Consider the following 18,315-nt stretch of genomic DNA (forward strand, 5'->3'; position numbering starts at 1 on the left):
GAAAACCACATGATGAACAAATTGCCTAGGCCTATTCCATAAGTGTATTTTTTCTGCTAGAAAGCTTTGGAACAATTGTAATGCCCTTGAAAATATCACTAAACTAAAGACTTGGAAGTGTATCCATGACAAAGTATTTTAACTAGTAGTACATGAATTATAGTTCAAAAATGAATATAAAAATAATCAGCTATAAAAACAATCTTCCAAATTAATTTTAGCTGTAAAGTTAGAATATATCTCATCATTCACAAGCAATAAAAAGAAACGGAAATTATTAGATGGGTACTATAACAGACTCATCAGATAAGTACAACTAGTAGATTTATGATCACTACCTTGAAGAGAGAAAAGTGGTTTGGAGGGAAATGGACTAAAAATGTACCTGTGAAACAGATGGGGTAGATTATCATGAAAAGAAATCATACAGCATTAGGAAGTCCTGTTGCAAAGCAGTTGTTACAGAATGCATCAAACCTGCAGGTATTTCATTGTGCACTGTCCTCAGAAAAGATGCATTACAAACTTGATTCTGCAGATTTTTTCTTGCACCTTGGACACAGATGTATAAATGTAATGGATTCAGCTATAACTTGTCAATGCTTCCTTCAGAGTGTACACAGGCAATAATTCCACAGCCCATCCTGAGGTAAGAAATTTAACTGTGTCCTTCATAGGACATATTAATCTGTAATTAATTAATAAATTATGACTAATGTATGTTTTTCATGTTCATATCCTTCAACCACACAGTGAATGAACATATCAGAACATGAGACTGACTCTTACCAGGAGTCATATAATGCAAGTTACTGTAGGTATTTACTGATACCAAGTATCTACTTCAAGAGCCCATCTCTACAACTGTAAAACTGCATCCAGTAATATCTGTCAGAAAGTGAACCAAAATCCTAAAAAGTCAGCAAATATTCCCCTAACAGGGTAGCTTGCATTCTTCAGACTATTCAGCAGTTTTACCTTCAATTCTGAACACATTCTAAATTGTAATCTGTTTGGAGAGATCTGTGTGTGATGAAGAAGGAGCTTGTTGCCCTTTTCAGTTTATAATGTCACCAGAAATTAAGTCTATTTAACAGATGTGAAATTCATCATTTCAGCCTTTAACTTGCATTAGAAAGTCACCTTTTTGATAACTGATCCCACTGTGTGTTGTTTACACTGCAAGTATCAAAGTAACTCACATTGAAACAAGTTTTCTTCAAACAAAAAAGAAGTATCCTGTATTATATCTAAAGAACCAAGTCTTCTAAAACCATGTTTCTACGCAGTTTAGATAAGTAAAATCCTTGCAAGCAAAATAAATTGAAATAAAGATTAGTTGCACTTTAAAATCCAGTCACCACACATTGACAAGAATATTATTTCCCTAAATTCCTTAAAAATAAGGTGGACATTTGTTACCCTGCTTGTAACTGAAAATATTCCAGTAACATATAAACTGACTGACTAAACTAATGTTGGTGTTCCAAATCAATTTCGCTTATACAAATTTACAATACAAGAATTCATTAAGACAAGAAGGAAACAGGTTTGCTATGTGGAATAATATTTATCTGGAAGCTTTGATCAAGATAACTTATCCTCAAATTCCAATAGCAAATTAGTTCCTTTCTCCTACTTCTCTGCATTTCATTTACATATATACCAGGCCCTTTCATAATAATCATAACAAATCCCTCAGCTTACTGAAATAAACATTAATTCAAAATAAATACATCAACATGCAGATCCTCAAACTGAACAGGGGAAAGAACAAAAACTACTGCACATCAATTCCCCCACACTTACAAATTTCCATATTTGTCAAACTGTGATTAGTCATGAAACTGAACTAAAATTAAAAATTTAGAGTTTCATAACAAATCAGGAGGCAATTCCAAAAAAGCACTAGTGCCTTTTCCAGGCACATGTGAACACTTGTTACCTGTTTTTTCACCATTCCCTTTTTTACCCCCCTTTTCTAATGCAAGCAAACACCACAAGAAAAAGACTTGATCCTATTCTCATTTACATTATTTTTAGAGAACTTTGCAAATTTTTTTTCAGTGGAGGGACTTCAGCAGCATCACAGTCCCATGGCATATGTCTGGTTCAGGTGCAGTCAGATTGTTCATTTGATTCAAATTAGGGACAAAGTGAACAGCTGGGGATCTGCAGTGGGGAGCAAGCAAGACTCAGTTCATACCTAAAGATCCATTCATTCAGCTTAAGGAAACTCCATGACAGCCATCAACATATCAAACTCATAAATTTTTTTCTGTCTTGTCATCACTTTCTTTAGTTTAACAAATTTGAAAGAAATAGTGGTGGGATGTAGGCACCTCTCCACCTGGAGAGAGTTGGACAGCTCCACTGAAATCAGTGGATCAGATCTTCCAGTTAACATAAATCTCCTTGGGACCACCGAAGCTACTCACAAGCCCAGTTGGAATAAATTCATATACTGCTCTTAAAATCCATGGTGTTACTTTGATTTACAGTCACTAAAGAAGTGCTGTCCTGTTATACAGCACATAAAACAGGGATATTTCACATATTTGTAGGAAATTTCTTGGAGGGGAGCTACAGGACTTTATTTTCCTAATAAATGTCTGAAACTTCTGTATCTGTTTGAAATACAGGGTGGGCTTGATTTGGACTCTGTCCTTTTCCCAGGCTCAAGGACCATTGAAGTGATGAGGGTTTTGCCTAAAAATGTCTCTAAAGTCAGTGTATAACATGAAGCTACTGCAGACATCCATATCCCCTCTATGCTAAGCCAGGGGGTCAAGCTCTACAGGACACCTGTACAGGGACGAGGGAGAGAGCACAAAATCCTGAGGACACATAAGAGCAAGAGTGTGGTGCTAAATCAGCTTTAACCCTTTTGAGAAGGAAATGCCCCTCTCTTGCCCTGCTCCATTGTCCTTTAGGATGGTGAGACTGCAAAAACATGTGAGAGGCTTTTGGGATCACCTTCTGTGCATTTTCTAGTTACCCAAGGCTCCTGTAAGGATTTAAACAGGATGTTCATGGCTGGGACAATTCACACCAGCCTAAAGCACGTTAAAGAGCTTATGAAATATTTTCATTGCCCTGTAATTAAGTATGGGCAGGTAATTGGTTTTTGTACACAAAAAAAAAGCACCAAGATGGCACCTGCTCAGTCTCTCTCATCACTTGCCCCAGTTTTTCCCAGTTTAGTCAAGACCACACCATTCCCCTCACTTCCACTCCCTACCCGTTGTAACCACCTGTGCCTCACTCCTGTAGTTTCCCCAAAGTAGTGAAGGGAGACAAGGGAACAGGCACTTTTTGATATAATCCTCTAAAACATTACTTTCTGCAAGGTTTTCAATTTTCTGATTTACAGGAGTATTTTAGACTTACAGAAAATGTTATAATTCTTGGAACCCCAGGCAAAATGCCAGTATTTCCTCAACAGTTTATCTTTTATATCTTTTGCTCTTCACTTCTCTGGAAAGAGAAGAAAGCATGATTGGTGTTCAGATTATCAATTGGTTAATAATTGTCATTTTTCTACTCTGATAATTAAAGTGTGGAAACATCTCTTCTCACAAAAGTCAGTCTCTACTCAGATCATTTTTCCACAATAACAGCGAGGTTTGTGTATATACATTTACTGTAATAATGTCAAAGTTCAGTCATATGCAGAGTTTATTAGATTTTGTTTCATTCTTTCCCTTGAATTATTCATTGAATATCTATAATTTCCCAAAGAATAATTTCATAAAGTGCTGCAGCAATAAAACTTTCCATATATAGCATACCAATGTGAATGGTATTTATGATGTACTCAAAGGAAAATCAGCCTGTTACATTAATCATGTAAAACTATTGAAAAATTACATTTAATCATTTCTATTTCAAAATAAAACCTGCTCAGAGCTTTAAAACCTGTGAGAAACCTAGAATTAAATTTCATACAACATTGCCTGCTACAGTATATGTAATTATTCAATACTTCCAGGTTTGTCTGGTGTTCAGTGATCTCTCATCTCATTTTCTCTGAATTGTGAGTTGTGTTTAGTCTTTTTTATTTAGTACTTTTTGCTTAGAATGTTCCAGCTTTAATGAGGAGAAAGAGCAAGATAAATAAAGCCCTGTCCTTTGGTCAGGACTCAACAGAGAAATGACTCCCTGCTCAAACCCAGCTCTGACTCAGGGCACCAGGCACAGCTTCCAGCACCTTCTCTGCTTCTCCCAGGCCCTGTGACTGAAGAACCACCCCAGCACTTGTGCTGCAGACCAGGGCAGGACACAGCAGGTTTTACTTCACAGATTTCCTGTGGGTGATTGTCCATTCAGCAACTGGATGAAGGAAGCAAAATGTGCCCACTAGAGATTATCTCCAGAAATGTGGTGACACTGGGATTTTAGGTAACCTTACTAAGATTAGTAAACTCTTTTGAATGCCACCTAGTTAGAAGATGAATTTTTCCCTATGTTTGACTTCTGAAAGCACTGAACCACACTGTAATTCAATTTGATCTTCTGACAATTAAACTTGCCAGGCTTACTATACTCTGCCTGTACAAAGTCAAGAGAAAGTCAAGTCTGAGGAAAAAACCTGCTCTTCATTAGGCCAAAAAGCAGAGGTTCTGCCTTGTGTTCCTGGCAGGCTCATGGGCACTGTAAGCCAAATCATGCTGACATCTTTCAGTTGTTTGAAAAGCTAAATAGGGTGTACCAAGATGCTGAGTATGTGGCATATGAAATCAAATAAAAAATGAGTGTGCATGATTCCTAATGAACCAGGATATATTGTCACAGAGCTTTACCTTTGTCAGGACTGCAGGAACATTCCATAAAGTCAATTCTTCCAAAGCTGGTATCTATGAATAAACAACTATGTACTTAATTAGAAAATAAATCTATGGAAATATAATAAAGCCTTTATGAACCCTAAAAAGCAAAATGTGCGTGTATAGAACATATATGCCTATATGTATATAGCTGAAATTTTTCAGAATTTTATGGTCCCTACAAAGAAGCAAAGAATAAACAATTGGTATAATATTAACAACCTCAGCTTTCAGCTCTGAACATTAATAACTTATTTGAAATCACTCAGCCTCCTCTATATGAGCCACCCTGTAGTGCTTCAGCTGATTCTGATTCTCTTTGTGCAGAAACCTTTTAGCTGATCATTTTCATCTCTGTGTGTCAATAAATCTTGCCTCTCTAGGGCAATGACTTTTACTCAGCAAATGTTAAGCAGAAATAAAACCGCCCAGAACAGTCTAAGCATGAGAATTTCAATAAGAATTTAGCAATATATTGATCCACTTCTCCCCCTTCTGACTTTTCATTACTATGTCACTTTCAGCTCCTGAATTCAATAGGATAAAAAGCTCAAATATCATGTCACTTATGGACTTTAGTCAACCCTACTAAAATTATTTTAAATGGCTTCTTCACCAACAGTAAACTCAAAAAATGGTCAATAATCTCTTCTTGAAGGGAATAGTTGACAGTCACAGACTACAAGAGACTGACTTCATCTAGAAACAGTGTAAAAGGTACAAATTAGAAAATAAAAAATTAAGACATGCAATATTAGGAAAACAATGAATGCAATGAAAAGTCATGTTTCTGTGCATTTCTATATGTAACATATTATTATATGCCCTATATTTCCTCTTTCTTGGAATCCAATTGACTAAGTACCTACATTTTGCATTGTTTCTTAAACTAAAATTTAGTTAAAGTAACTCCTGTGTTATTATTTATTAGGATCTACCACCTAAAATCCACTTGGCTGTGTCAAACCACACTTCCTGTACACCAGATGAACACATGCTATTTCCTTTCCCTTAGTATTTTATCAATGAGAACCAAAAGATAATCAATAGTCACCAAAAAAAAAAAATTGAAAGTCGTTGCCTTAGGAACAAAAATTTCATAAAAGTCAGTGCACCTACTTTCTCTTTTTTTCTTTTTTTTCTATTTCCCAGTGTTAAAATAAGTCACACTATCCAATTATACAGGATCATTTAAAAAATAATTATTTTATAAAAAGAAAATATAAAATCATTTTGATCTAGGTAAGCTTGTGAAGTTTGGGCCTCAAGACACATCCACAGCACTGAAGAGCTGCACCTGACAATGTAACAAATACCAGTTTCCAGCAGGTTTTGCAGAAAGATTTGCCCAGACAGCATCTGATAACCTATAAATCCAGGCAAGATCTAACACAATCAGTGTGACTGACCATTCTCTGTCAAATAGAGCCACAGAACAACTTCATAGAGATGGTGAGTTCTGGGACAGGATCTCTTTTCTTTCAGTTATTAAGCAGACTCATCAGAGTGAGGTCATGATCTAAAATTTACATCTCAACATGGTTTTCCTGAAAACATTGAAAAAAATGGCTATGAAAATAAAGGAATTTAGCCATTAAATGGAGTATGTCGTTCAAAATGCAGGAAAACATAATCCAAAGCAAATGGTAAAACTGGCAAGATCATTACTAAATTTCAGAAGTAAAACTTACAGTGTTCATAGTGTCCTGTATGTTTTGTGACAACAGTATCACTCTGTTTCCCAAAGGACAGAGGACACATAGTTACATACCTGAAGTTTCCCAGAATACACCAGAATGAAGTTCTATGCAGCAAAGCAGCCATGCGAAAAACTATGTTGGACTATCACAGACCATTTTTGTCAGCAATGTGTCAGTTTAAACAAAGCTGCATTGAGAATTGTTTTGGAAAGTGCATTGATTTATATCCGGAGGTGAAAACAAAACGTGGAATTCAGAACATCCCACAAACTGAAAACTACAAGTTTGTATCAGCTCCATTTTAAAAAATGGATAAAAATTGATTAAAAATGCCAGCTGAGCACTGACTGAAACCTGCTCACATCGTGATAAACACAGGCTTCAGTGACACAAAGTAATCAGGGTTTGTGTGCTGCAGCCAACCAAAAGGTTTGCAACCCAACTTCATAATGCTAAATTATCTCATCCTCTCCAAGCATCACTTTCAGCATCCAAGTGTTGATCCCATTTCTCCTCACACATAACATTCCCACAGAATGCATAGCAATGGCAACATTACATAAATATTCAGAAAGGTTCCCTGGTGCATTTACTTTTTCAGCCCATCACAGAAATCTGTGTATTAGTTCATTGATCTTGGCAGGTATCTTGTCCAGAAAACACCAGGAATGGTTTTTACTTATTCAAGGCAGAAATGAGAAAACAGGCTTAGAGTTGCTTTGCTTGTGTTTAAATATCAACACAACCATATTTTCCAACTTCTCTGACATGAGATTTCAACTTTGCTTTTCATAACAATGGAAATGTCAGGAAGAAACAAACAGATACTGATATCCCAATAATCTTTAATAATACAGGTGATATGGTGCCAATTAAATTACAAGAGAAGTACAAGAGACTGTTTAATGTGGCCCTCTCAAATAAAATTCACCTCAGGCTTCTGAACACCTGAAGTATTTTTCAAGATCACACTGCAAATTCATTAACTTAACCATAATAAAAGTCCAAATAATGTGAAGTTTGATGCAGAGTCTTTTACAGATTGCTTCCATAGCATTCTTACATCACAAAGGGAAATTATGTAATTAGTCATGACAATGGACTTCTTAAAAATGCAAATTTAGCTGCCATGGCAGTGCACTTTATTAGCTACATGAGCTACAAGTCTGCTTGTTCATGTACTGTATGTGTCCCTTCTGAGACTGGGAAAAAGAACAATCTAATTAGAAATAATCCTGCCAAGAACAAATATCAAAGAAGAAAATCTAGAAGAAAAAAATTATTTTTCCCTTCTTGCCAGAAGAGTCCATGATGTGGTCTGCGGTCTGCTCAAGCAAAGATGCATTAGGCCTTTTCCCAACTATTTGGTTATTACATCTTTTAAAAATATTGTGATATTTTCTAAACATAATGGACTTGCACAAAACCTGCTGATTCTTATAAACGCAACAGGACAGAGTGTCAATGCACAGAATTTATTTAACGCTAAATAAACTGAGCTGCAGAGAAGAAACAAGCTTTGCTTTATGTAATGTTGTTGCCTGAACTCTAACTCTTGTAATGGGAAATAAAATGCTTTTTATGAGGTTCTAGTCCCTCTAGTTATTTGGTAATAATGACTTAACAGTAAAGTTTGAAAGTAAACCCAATTTTTAAGCAAGTCAGAATCCTGGGTCTTTGGAGATTATCACTGGAGATCAAAGTCAGCAACAAATATCCAGAACTGAGCAGAGAATGTCAGGGTTGTTTTCTTAGTTCACAGAAGCTTCTGAGTTTTATATGGTCTCCCTGCTAATTAAGATTCAATATAACAGTTAGATGTGATCTTTGGTGTCTTCTACACCTGAATAATATTTTCTGACATTTAAGTCAAGCTAAATCTGAAGGTTTTAGTGACAGTAATGAACTGTATACTCAGAACTATATTAAAAAAAGGTTTCCCAGGTTGGGTTTCTTAAGTTTCATTTGCAAATGTGGAGGTAGCAGCACACTGAGGTCTTTTTAAGCTAATCCCATGAGTTCTTACAATAGTTCAATATTAAGATAAAAATTGAGTGTATCTCTGTAAAGAAAAATGTAAAACCTTGTGAAATTTGATTTTTATTTCCTATTGTACAATGCAGTGGTTCTAATAGTGGTACCAAAAAAATTTGTCTTTTTAAGACTGAAAGGTCTGGGAATTTTGAGACAGAAATTCAGTCCAGCAGAAATTGCTACTTATATCAAGGCATAGCTCTTATTTCATGATATTTTCTATTATCACCATAATAAAAAAAAAAAATCTGGTTCTTTCTTTTATGCTTTACAATTCAATGCAGTTGTAAGAAACAACTTAGAGTAAAAGGTGTGTGGAAGTTTCTCAGATTCTGAAAAGGAGACCAATGTTTTTAAACTCTTATTTTAGACTGATACCGTGAAACAATAGAAAAAGTCATAGGTAGGGGAATGTGAAAATTAAAAACAAGCCATATTAACTCTCACATCACAGTATAAGTTTTTCCAGCAAAAATACAAGCCATTAAATTGCAAACTCAGAAATAAAAACTTACTCAGCAAAACTGTAAGGCTCCCTGCCAGCTCTTGAGTCATCACAGAGTGTTGGTGCCACATGTTTCTCACAGCAGCTGAATTTTCATCAGACTCTGCAGTATAGCAGGTAGGAAACTGTCACAGTCAAAGGAAAAAGTCAAGATGTGCAGACAGTGATATGGAAATCAGACTGGTCTAACCATCACCAGAACTGGTCACTAACAGGTCAAATCTTTAGAAGGAGAACTAATTAAAAAATGGGAACATGGCATTTCCTGAGATGTCTAATTTTTTGTGTTTGCAAGGCTCAAATTCTCAAATTTAATTCCTAAACAAGATCACTCAAATAATAAAATTAGGCATATGCTAAAGAAAAGTAGATTGTTCAGTTCTACCTATAGAACAGATTTCTCAGATTGCAGCAGATACTGAAGATGTCATTGCCAGCTTGCATGATTCACAGAGATTAGATTTTTGTATTGGTGGTCTTCTAAAAAGAGAAAAAATGTAACATGTAAATGTAACAAATTAATATATGACATGTTTTTTTAAAAATGCATATTGTAACATTTTAAAAGTTTTTAAATTGCAAAAGGTAGAGACTTACTAGAAAATAAAAAGCATTACACCTAGATTTTCAATTTAATAACAAAAGTTGCTGCCCTGTAACTGAAGCAAGATATAATTTCCTATGGAGAAATTAGGTCCCTCTTCAATTATGTTTTCATCCTTGCACTGTCTCTGCCACTCACTTGACTTTTAGTGAGATCATTCAACTCTCCAAATAAGCAGAAAAAAAAAATTAGGGTTTGGGGTGGGGGGGAGCAGTGTTTTTTGTGGTTGGTTGGTTGGTTGGTTGGTTGGTTGGTTGGTTGGTTGGTTGGGGTTTTTGTGGTGGGGTTTATTTGGAGGGCTGTAGTTTTCTGCTCCTTTAGTCAGATTTAGCTGAATCAGCTCATGGTGTCAGAGGAGTTCCTGAGCCAAGGGAAGAAGATGAAGGAAGGAACAGGCTGATGACAAACAAGCAGAAAAAAGAAGGAAGTTATGTTCTTCTGGAGGTTGTGAGCTCCTGCTGTGGTTCAGACATAATGCAAGACTTAATACCAAAGATGAACATCTATTAATCTGTGCAGGAAAACATCTGAGATTATTTTTATTTCTTAAATTTTTTATAACTCCCAGTTCAGTCTCTTCTTCCTATGGTCCCTAAGGACAATGCATGTTACATTTGATTTGTCCTGAAATATAAAGGTTTTCTGGAATTTTAAATTAAAGTAACAATAAATCTTACGACTGTTATCATGAAGAAGGCCCCTAACCTAAGGAAATTTCTCAAAGCAAATTTTTACCAGCTTCCTGTGGCTTCTGTCCTGTTCATGAGTGTAAATTACAGCTACTTTACAGAGATTTGGATCTCATGTCAATTATTCACAGCAGAGATTGAAATTTTGATTAGTAAATCTAAAATCACTTGGGTTGTTTTCCTTCTCAACAAGCAGGGATCATATCTTTAATTAATGCCAGTGAAGTTCCTATTCATAAAACAATATAAATTTTGGTTAAGGCAGCAATGTGATCATGACACCATCACCTCTGGCCACTTAGGGAACATAAAGGAGGAAGAGAAATCCAAAAGGCAGAATTGAGGATTAAGGCCCAAAGTTCAGATCTAGGCAAACTATTGCAAAACTGCTTTTAATAAATTTCAAAGATACTTCAGGCACAAAGCAAATATTTCCCTTTGGACTCTGTGCTCAGTGCATCTCAGAGCTGCTCTAGGAGTAAAGCTTTACATAATGAGTTGTCATGCTTTAACCCCAGCTGGCAACACAGCACCATGGAGCTGCTCACTCACTTCCCCACCAGTGGGAAATCAAACAACTGACTGTTCTGATTTTGATCTAAAATTGAATTTAAAAAGAAGTTTAGCTAATTAGGAATCTCTACAGAATGTCACAGTCAAATGAAAAGAGATCTGTATCAGAAATTATTTTGAAAAAGTTAACTTGCACCTAGATCCATAGTGGCTTTTTTTTTTTTTTTTTTTTTTTTGTATCTGCATTTACCAGAGGCTAGCCTGAAAAAAAAGCTGGATTTATGATAAAATACTGGTCATGACTATATCAGGAATCAAACTGATATTTTCTTTAAATGGGTTTTATAAAATATGAGCACAAGAGTAAGACATCATAAGTCAGTCATAGAAGGGGAAAAATAGACCTTTTCTCTGCTGTTATCCTACAGTCTTAAAATAGTTCAAAATCTTCTCTCACATTCTGTTTATTCAGGACAAAATTTTGCACTTTCCTTCCCTCCATCTTTCTTATTCTGGGATCCATCATATCTACATAATTTCTTGAGCAGTTATAGATTTTACAGTTCAGTCTCTACAAATAACAAATAGCAGAAATACTTTACTTTCAAAGACACATAATAAGCTGAAGTTAGAAGCCTGTGGCAAATTTAGTTGGTTTTGGTTAATGAAAATTTATAGCTTTCACTGTGAAACATTTTCTCTATAACCAGACATAAAAGTAGCTTTAACTGGAAGCACTCCAATTCAACAGCAGCACTTTACAATAATTTTTTTAAAGAGTGGCTTTAAATATATATCTACTTACCCAAACCACATTAGCTCTGGTTGTGCCAGGCATGATACATGGATTTAGTGATACAATGAGAAGTCCCTGCTCCAAACAGCCTGCAGCCTACACAGAGAAAATTAAGGAAGATAGTGACCATTCTGTAGAAAGAACACTAAGGCAAAGTTTGGAATCATAAGCAATGTGTCACAACATAAATAAACTACCCAAGGCCTGGGAATAGAACAAATACCTAAGTTTCCCTCCAGTGTCTCAACCCTTAAGCTTCTTCTCATAAGTAAAAAGCAGCATCACTTAATAGTGAACTGTGAAGTTTTTTAATCAATCAGCTCTTCCACTTACATGTAAACATAAAATTTTCTCCAAAAATCAAAACCAACTATTTTTCTGACACCATGCAACTCCTCAATGACTTTTCAATTTGCAACTAAAACACAACACATGGGACTGCCTTTAAATCCCATTTACTTCTTCCACAGCATCTCCATATTTTATCCTTTACCTGAAAGTGGTGGTGGATTTTTAAGAAACAAAACACCAATAGTACCACTGAGGTCCTGGGAGGGGATGCCTGATTGGCAAGGATCATCATAATTGGAACTTTTGGAGATGCACCTGAAAAGTCAGCCTGTTGTGCGAGTTCCAAGGCAGCAGTGGTTACCCACCAATATAATACAGAGAAAGAAATGATCTTTTCCTTCTGTGCTTACAGAGTGCTTATGGCAACCCTGACACAGGTAAAAACCAAAGCAGGGCCTCAGGATTATGTGACAGTGCCTTGGGTGGCCTCACCCCCAACCATCATAAAGCATTGACTCAGGGGAATCAATACCAGCATTTCCTGGCAGTGCTGGATACTGCACTGGGAGCTTATGAATTCTGACAAGCTCATAGCCTGAAGTGATAATTGGCAGAGAATGATGGGATATTTTTATTGCTCTTATTGTACTTAAAAGCCAAACATATTTGGTTTATGCTCATTAGAAAAACAAAACTCTTCAACTTAAGCATTTATACTACATTTGGGCTTCACATTTTTCCTTCCTCACTTCAGTCCATAGAACCATTTTCAGATGAGGGTTTGGGGGGGTTTTTTTGCTTTTTAAAAGATGTCCTGAAAATTTTGCTACAATTACTAATACTAACACTATTTCTATTTCTAATACTAATAGTTATTAATACTAAAACTATTTCCCGCAGCAGTCAAGGCAATGTGTAAAATCTTCTGAAATTATTAGACCAAAGAGAAAAGGCAAGATGGCAAGACACTGTATCTTCACAGTGGGATGCCAATTACCACTCTCTGTTAACAAAACACAGCCATCTACCAGAGGTGTCTTTGCCTCCCCACTTGCACAAAGTGGCAATTCAATTAGAGGTCTCTTTTTTCACACTGCTAGAAATTTTTTAAAAGTTCCACCTAAAAAGATTAATGATCTCCACTTTACTTCATTGAGGCCATCATTACACTTCTTTATTGCCACCTAAGTTGTTATAAATTATGGCTCTTTCACAATTCTGTAACTTTCATCTTTGATGTTCACCCTTAGGAAGGAGGTCTGCTGAAGAAAAAGGAATTCTCTTAATTTTGTGAGATAGTTTAAAGAGATCTGTATTATATCAGGTGATATGTCAACAGAAATTTGCCATGGTATGCACTTCTATCAATGCCACCTGTAGCACACTAAATGCATTTGGTGTTATTGACACTTCTATTTTTCTTTTCCTAGCTGAAAATTCTGTCATGATTCCTGGGTTGCTCTGTTTCTCAGTATTTGAGGAAGGAAGATACATCTGCCTATATGACAATATCATCAGCATTCAAGGTGAATGTGTGAGTCAGGAACAGTATAAACTGAGGATCTATACAGAAAGAATTTAAAGAATAATAATTTGGTGGTTTCTGGGGAGGTTCTGCTGTTGCACATACAAACCTTCAGTCTATAGGTATATCTTGTTTTCTCTATATCCTCTTTATCTAAAGATGGCTCCTTCAGATATAGTTCCTAATCACAAAGTCTCTGATCCATTGGATTCTTGAAGTTTGTGGGCTTTACCAAAACAATGATTCCTCCTTCTATTCCTGGTCCTTTTTTCCCCCAATGCTGGTATGATGCCAGGAGTCCCTATGATTGAAAAAAAGATGAAAAAAAAGGATATTTAAGATAAAACACTCCAGTAGTAACTCTGTCATCTGTTTTGCTAATGTGGAGTCTCTGCCATGTGAAGAACTCAGGGCAGACAGAACACTGGAGGCTGAACAGAACATCCATATAGGAAGTGATTCTCTCAATAACAATTTGGAAAATATGAGCATTTTCAGTGCATTAAATCAGCAGAACAATTACTCACTTTTGTTGTATTAGTTTTCTGCCAACTCAGTGCACTGAAATGGCTCAGATGGCCAATGGCCAAGGGAGCTGAGGAGGGGTTTGGCCAGAGGCAAGAGGTGACAAGGAGGCAGATGGCCTTGGGGTGCTACAGAGACCCAGCCTGCATTTCCTGCTGCTTTCACTGGCTTTCACTGCTGCTTTCCACTGGCTTGTCAGGACCTGGGCTGTGTAAGGAAATGCGAACACACAGCTGCAGGAAAAGGGGAACAGCAGCACTCCAGTGGCCCTTTAAACTAGTTTAAACCACTGGAGTGACTAGAGCCCTGTGTTTTTCAGTTCTGTTTCCAAAGGTGACATGCTTACATATGATTAATTCCCTCAGATGGATCAGTGAAGATATTTCAAAGGATTTCTGGTCAGAGATCACTAAGCAATCTCACTGTTAACATCTAACCTGCCTACTCAAGCTTCCATCAAGCATGGAAAGGCCTGATGAGGAATTAGCCAAACCTGTAATGTGATAATGTGTCCTGATAACAGAGACACGGTGAAGCTGAGCTGCACACCTGCATTAACCCAAAGCTCAGGTTTCCCTTTGATTCTGTCAATAATTAAGGTGCTTTTGTACATCTGTAAAACATATTTTCCCTTTTTCACCCTATAAAAATTCCTATTGAATCAAAGGGTCTAGGAGTTATCCCTTAGTATGGTATATCAAATTTAAGTTACAGCTCTGCAAGGAAAAACACACTGAGAAAGGAAAGAGGAGAGAGAAAATATTGTTTCTATTTAAAACAAAGAAATATCTAGCAAAAGATTTATTGACTTCACTTTTGGTTTAAGCTCTCTAAATATCTTACTAATTAGTATGCAGTGTCACTCATAGAGAACTCAGAAAATGAGACAATTAAATGCAGCAGAAAATCAGGATTTGCATTTCTAACATTACATGTTGCAAATTTTCCAACTCTTTGTGTCCTGCACCTTAAAGAGGGGACTCAGAAAACTGCAATTCTTTATGGAGAAACCTGAGCCAGTTGGTGCCACGCTGCGCCCTCAAGTGCACGAGTGCAGCATCACCAGAACTGCATGCAAGCACCTAAATGTTCTTTAGTTTATGGATAATGGATTAAATGTTTATGAACTTCCAAAATTTGCATTTGAAACAGATGATTAAAATAACTAACAGTGGTTTTGTAAAGCATAAAGGTATTTTCCTAAACTTGTCTAGGGAGTATATAATATATTTCATTGGTTGATATAATAACTAACATTTTCTTCTGCAATTTGCATAATTTCTGTTACACTAATAGAACGATACGAGCCCATTTTTTCAGCTAATTAAGTCACATATAAGTATTCTCATGTGTGTAAGTTGAAAACTGCTTTAAGTAGCAAAAACATCAGCACATTTCAAAAATACTGCATTCATAACTTACTAGGATTTAATCTATAATCACATTTATACTTCCTTTGACCCTATGCCCCTCAGTCGAGTCAATTTAGAGCAGTTTTTTATGAAACATTCAAAATTGTACTTGATACAAAACTGTCTGCATGAAATGGAGAGGGTGAGGGTGGGAAAGGGAAAGGGAAAGGGAAAGGGAAAGGGAAAGGGAAAGAAAGGGAAAAAAAGAAAAATGTAACCCAAACCACACAGGTCCTGAGGTCTAGAAATTAAGTTATTCAGAGAGATGTGCTCTGATGTCTGTCAGTAGACCTGACCAAATTATACCATTTATCCACATCTTCCTACTCATAAAGTCCTTGGAACATTATGTAACAACATGTAACAGAAAAGCATCCATTGTAAAATACAAATAACTTCATAGTCCCACCCAAAACTCTAGGAGTGGTAAATGACCCAGATTCATGCACAGGTAGGACTCCATGGTTCCATTTGAGAGCATTCCTGGACACTCATCCAGCAGTCCCAAATTTAAGCTCCTGTAAAAGGAGCCAAGGAGCTTCTCCTTTCCCCCCGAGGTCTCTGTCAGCACTGCCACTGTCACAGAGCAGCTTCAGGGCTCGCTCAGACGAGAATCTCAGCTTGGTTCTTTTCTTTTTCTTGGGAGTTCTCCGGTATTTTCTTGGGATGTGATGTTTGCTGGGCGCTAGGGACTGCTCTTGAATAAAGTGGTGCCATAGTGTCACCTGCTGGGAAGTTCTGCCCCTGCCACTTTTTACAGGGCCAACAAATGTTAAATAACTAAACGAAAATCGGTGAGTTTGTTTTTTACCTTCTTTCTGATACTTCACATTCTAGTCCACTATACTCCTATTGAAAGATTTTTTTCTTTTTTTTTTTCTAAAAATCAGGCAATAGTTCAGAGTAGAACAATAAATGTCCTGGACTTTTCTTCAGACTGTCATTCAATATATATTTGGTGGGTGTTTGGTCTTAACTGTCTGATTTAAACTCATACTGAGTGAGCTGCTGTTCTTTTGATTCCATGCCAACAGTTTCTCTTCCATATTTTACTGTCTTTTCCTTTATTTACTACAATGACACACACTTCCAGCTATAAATATTTCCATGTCCCCTTAGGGCCTCTAATGATTTTAGAAAGAAGTTTGAAACAGCTGATTCTGTTATTACAATGAGTTTCTGCGAGGATGGCACTAGCTGGTGCAGTGGGGTCAGGGAGCATCAAGTTGTGGCTTTGAAATCTAAAAAAATTATTTCACTCACTACAGGTGAAATGACACAGCTGGAATTTTGGTTTTCATTAAATGACTTTTTGATTAGAAGTGATAGGAAAGTATCTTAACTAGTTAGCTGCATTAGAGGTAGAACAACAGCTAAAACTTCTCTAATTACTTAATCACTGTTGTAAGGGAGGAATTTTATTCGTGGACTTGGAAATTGTTGAGGGTTTGGGGATTTTTTTGATGATGTCCCAAAGGAAATGTTATCATTTCCTAATACCATTTTTCCTCAAGTGTCACTCACTCACTGCAGTAGTCAGAGGGAAGAATGTTTCAGTCTGAGGAATGGGGAGGGGGAGAAGAGTACAAGGAACATTTTACTGCTCTTTGGTGCTGCCTCAGTCACTGGGAGGTGACTCTGGATGGCTGCACAGCTTCTTGTCCTGCTCACACAAAGGGCTGGCTCAGGACTTGTGGATGCAGCCGCCCTACTCAGCAAGCACTGAATTCTCAGCAAATACTGTGATTTGTATTGTAAAACTGTGATTTGTATCTGTAAAACTTCTATAATGTGCTGTCAAACACATAACACACCATTTGGGGGGGTTATGTTATTCCCAACTACAGCTACACTTGGTATTTATACACAGCGTTTTAAAGGTCAAAAACTCAACTGGATCATTTGCAATATAATCTCTTTTGCTGACTGAAAAAGTTATAGGAATGCAAAGTATAAATAACAGCTAATCACAAAAGTTTACCCTTTAGCACATGGTGGCATTTTGCTGTTTTTAAATATTTATAGTGTGAGATTAACTTGAAATGTTAAATGGCAAAAAAAAGTTCCTTAAAACATTACCTCCCAAAACAACAATAAATCTGACATAAATAGGAATTAGCCAAAGAAACTGTCTTGCTAAGTATCAGTGAATAAAAATTTAGCTTCTCTTATTCTAAAATTAATTATCTTCCATTCTGCTAGTGAGACATTTATATTAAATGTACAATTTCCTGATTAAAATAGGAATTCTTCCAGAATAATCTTTTTCTATACTTTGAATTCATTATTTTTTAAGAATTTCAAAAGTGAGTTTTTATTCTTTCACATAAGAAGACAAAGAAGAGGGGGTCAGTAAAACCAAACAAGGTTGTGCAAGATTTGCATGAAAAAAGAACAAAACTCTACTTATCTCAGCTTCATAATGGTATTATTTTTTAGAAATACTTTGATTTCTACAGTTAGGAAAAACAAAATGTTGTAAGCGGGTCACTTAGTCCCCTAACTTTTCAATGAGCCCTAACTATTTTAAGTATTTTTGTGATTACACAGAACTGACATTTATGGCAGACAAAAACTAGCTACAAAATGGGTTTTCAAAAGAAAATATTGTTCATCTTCACATGAGTGGCAAGAGCTGGATCAGTGGTCTGCAAAAAGAAGAGGGTGGTGAAATACCATCATCTGCAGGAGACCAAAACAAGCCCGATCTCCAAGCTAAAAGTAATCAAAGTTATTCATGCACAATGCCCCTCCCCGATAAATCAGTGAACTGAAACCAAAGTTACATCACTTTTGGTTTTGAGTTTTTTCATTTTTTATTTAATGTGCTTAAAGCTGTATTCTGTATTAACTTCACCCTCCTTGGCTGCCCCAAATGACCCCTTAGGAAATTGT

The 18,315-nt window shown here is 36.4% G+C and overlaps 1 long non-coding RNA gene across 1 annotated transcript; it reads right to left on the bottom strand.

Moving 5' to 3' along the window:
* Positions 1-3,696: 3,696 nt before the first annotated feature.
* On the bottom strand, positions 3,697-12,126 carry LOC132080696 (uncharacterized). Its single transcript, XR_009419597.1, has 6 exons — positions 12,001-12,126; positions 11,677-11,763; positions 9,451-9,545; positions 9,076-9,190; positions 4,803-4,856; positions 3,697-4,332 (listed from the first exon to the last, which is right to left on the bottom strand). It is a non-coding gene; the product is annotated as an uncharacterized LOC132080696 (long non-coding RNA).
* Between the last annotated feature and the right edge of the window lie 6,189 nt (positions 12,127-18,315).

This window comes from Ammospiza nelsoni, chromosome 16, assembly GCF_027579445.1.
Source record: "Ammospiza nelsoni isolate bAmmNel1 chromosome 16, bAmmNel1.pri, whole genome shotgun sequence".
NCBI classification, from domain to species: domain Eukaryota; kingdom Metazoa; phylum Chordata; class Aves; order Passeriformes; family Passerellidae; genus Ammospiza; species Ammospiza nelsoni.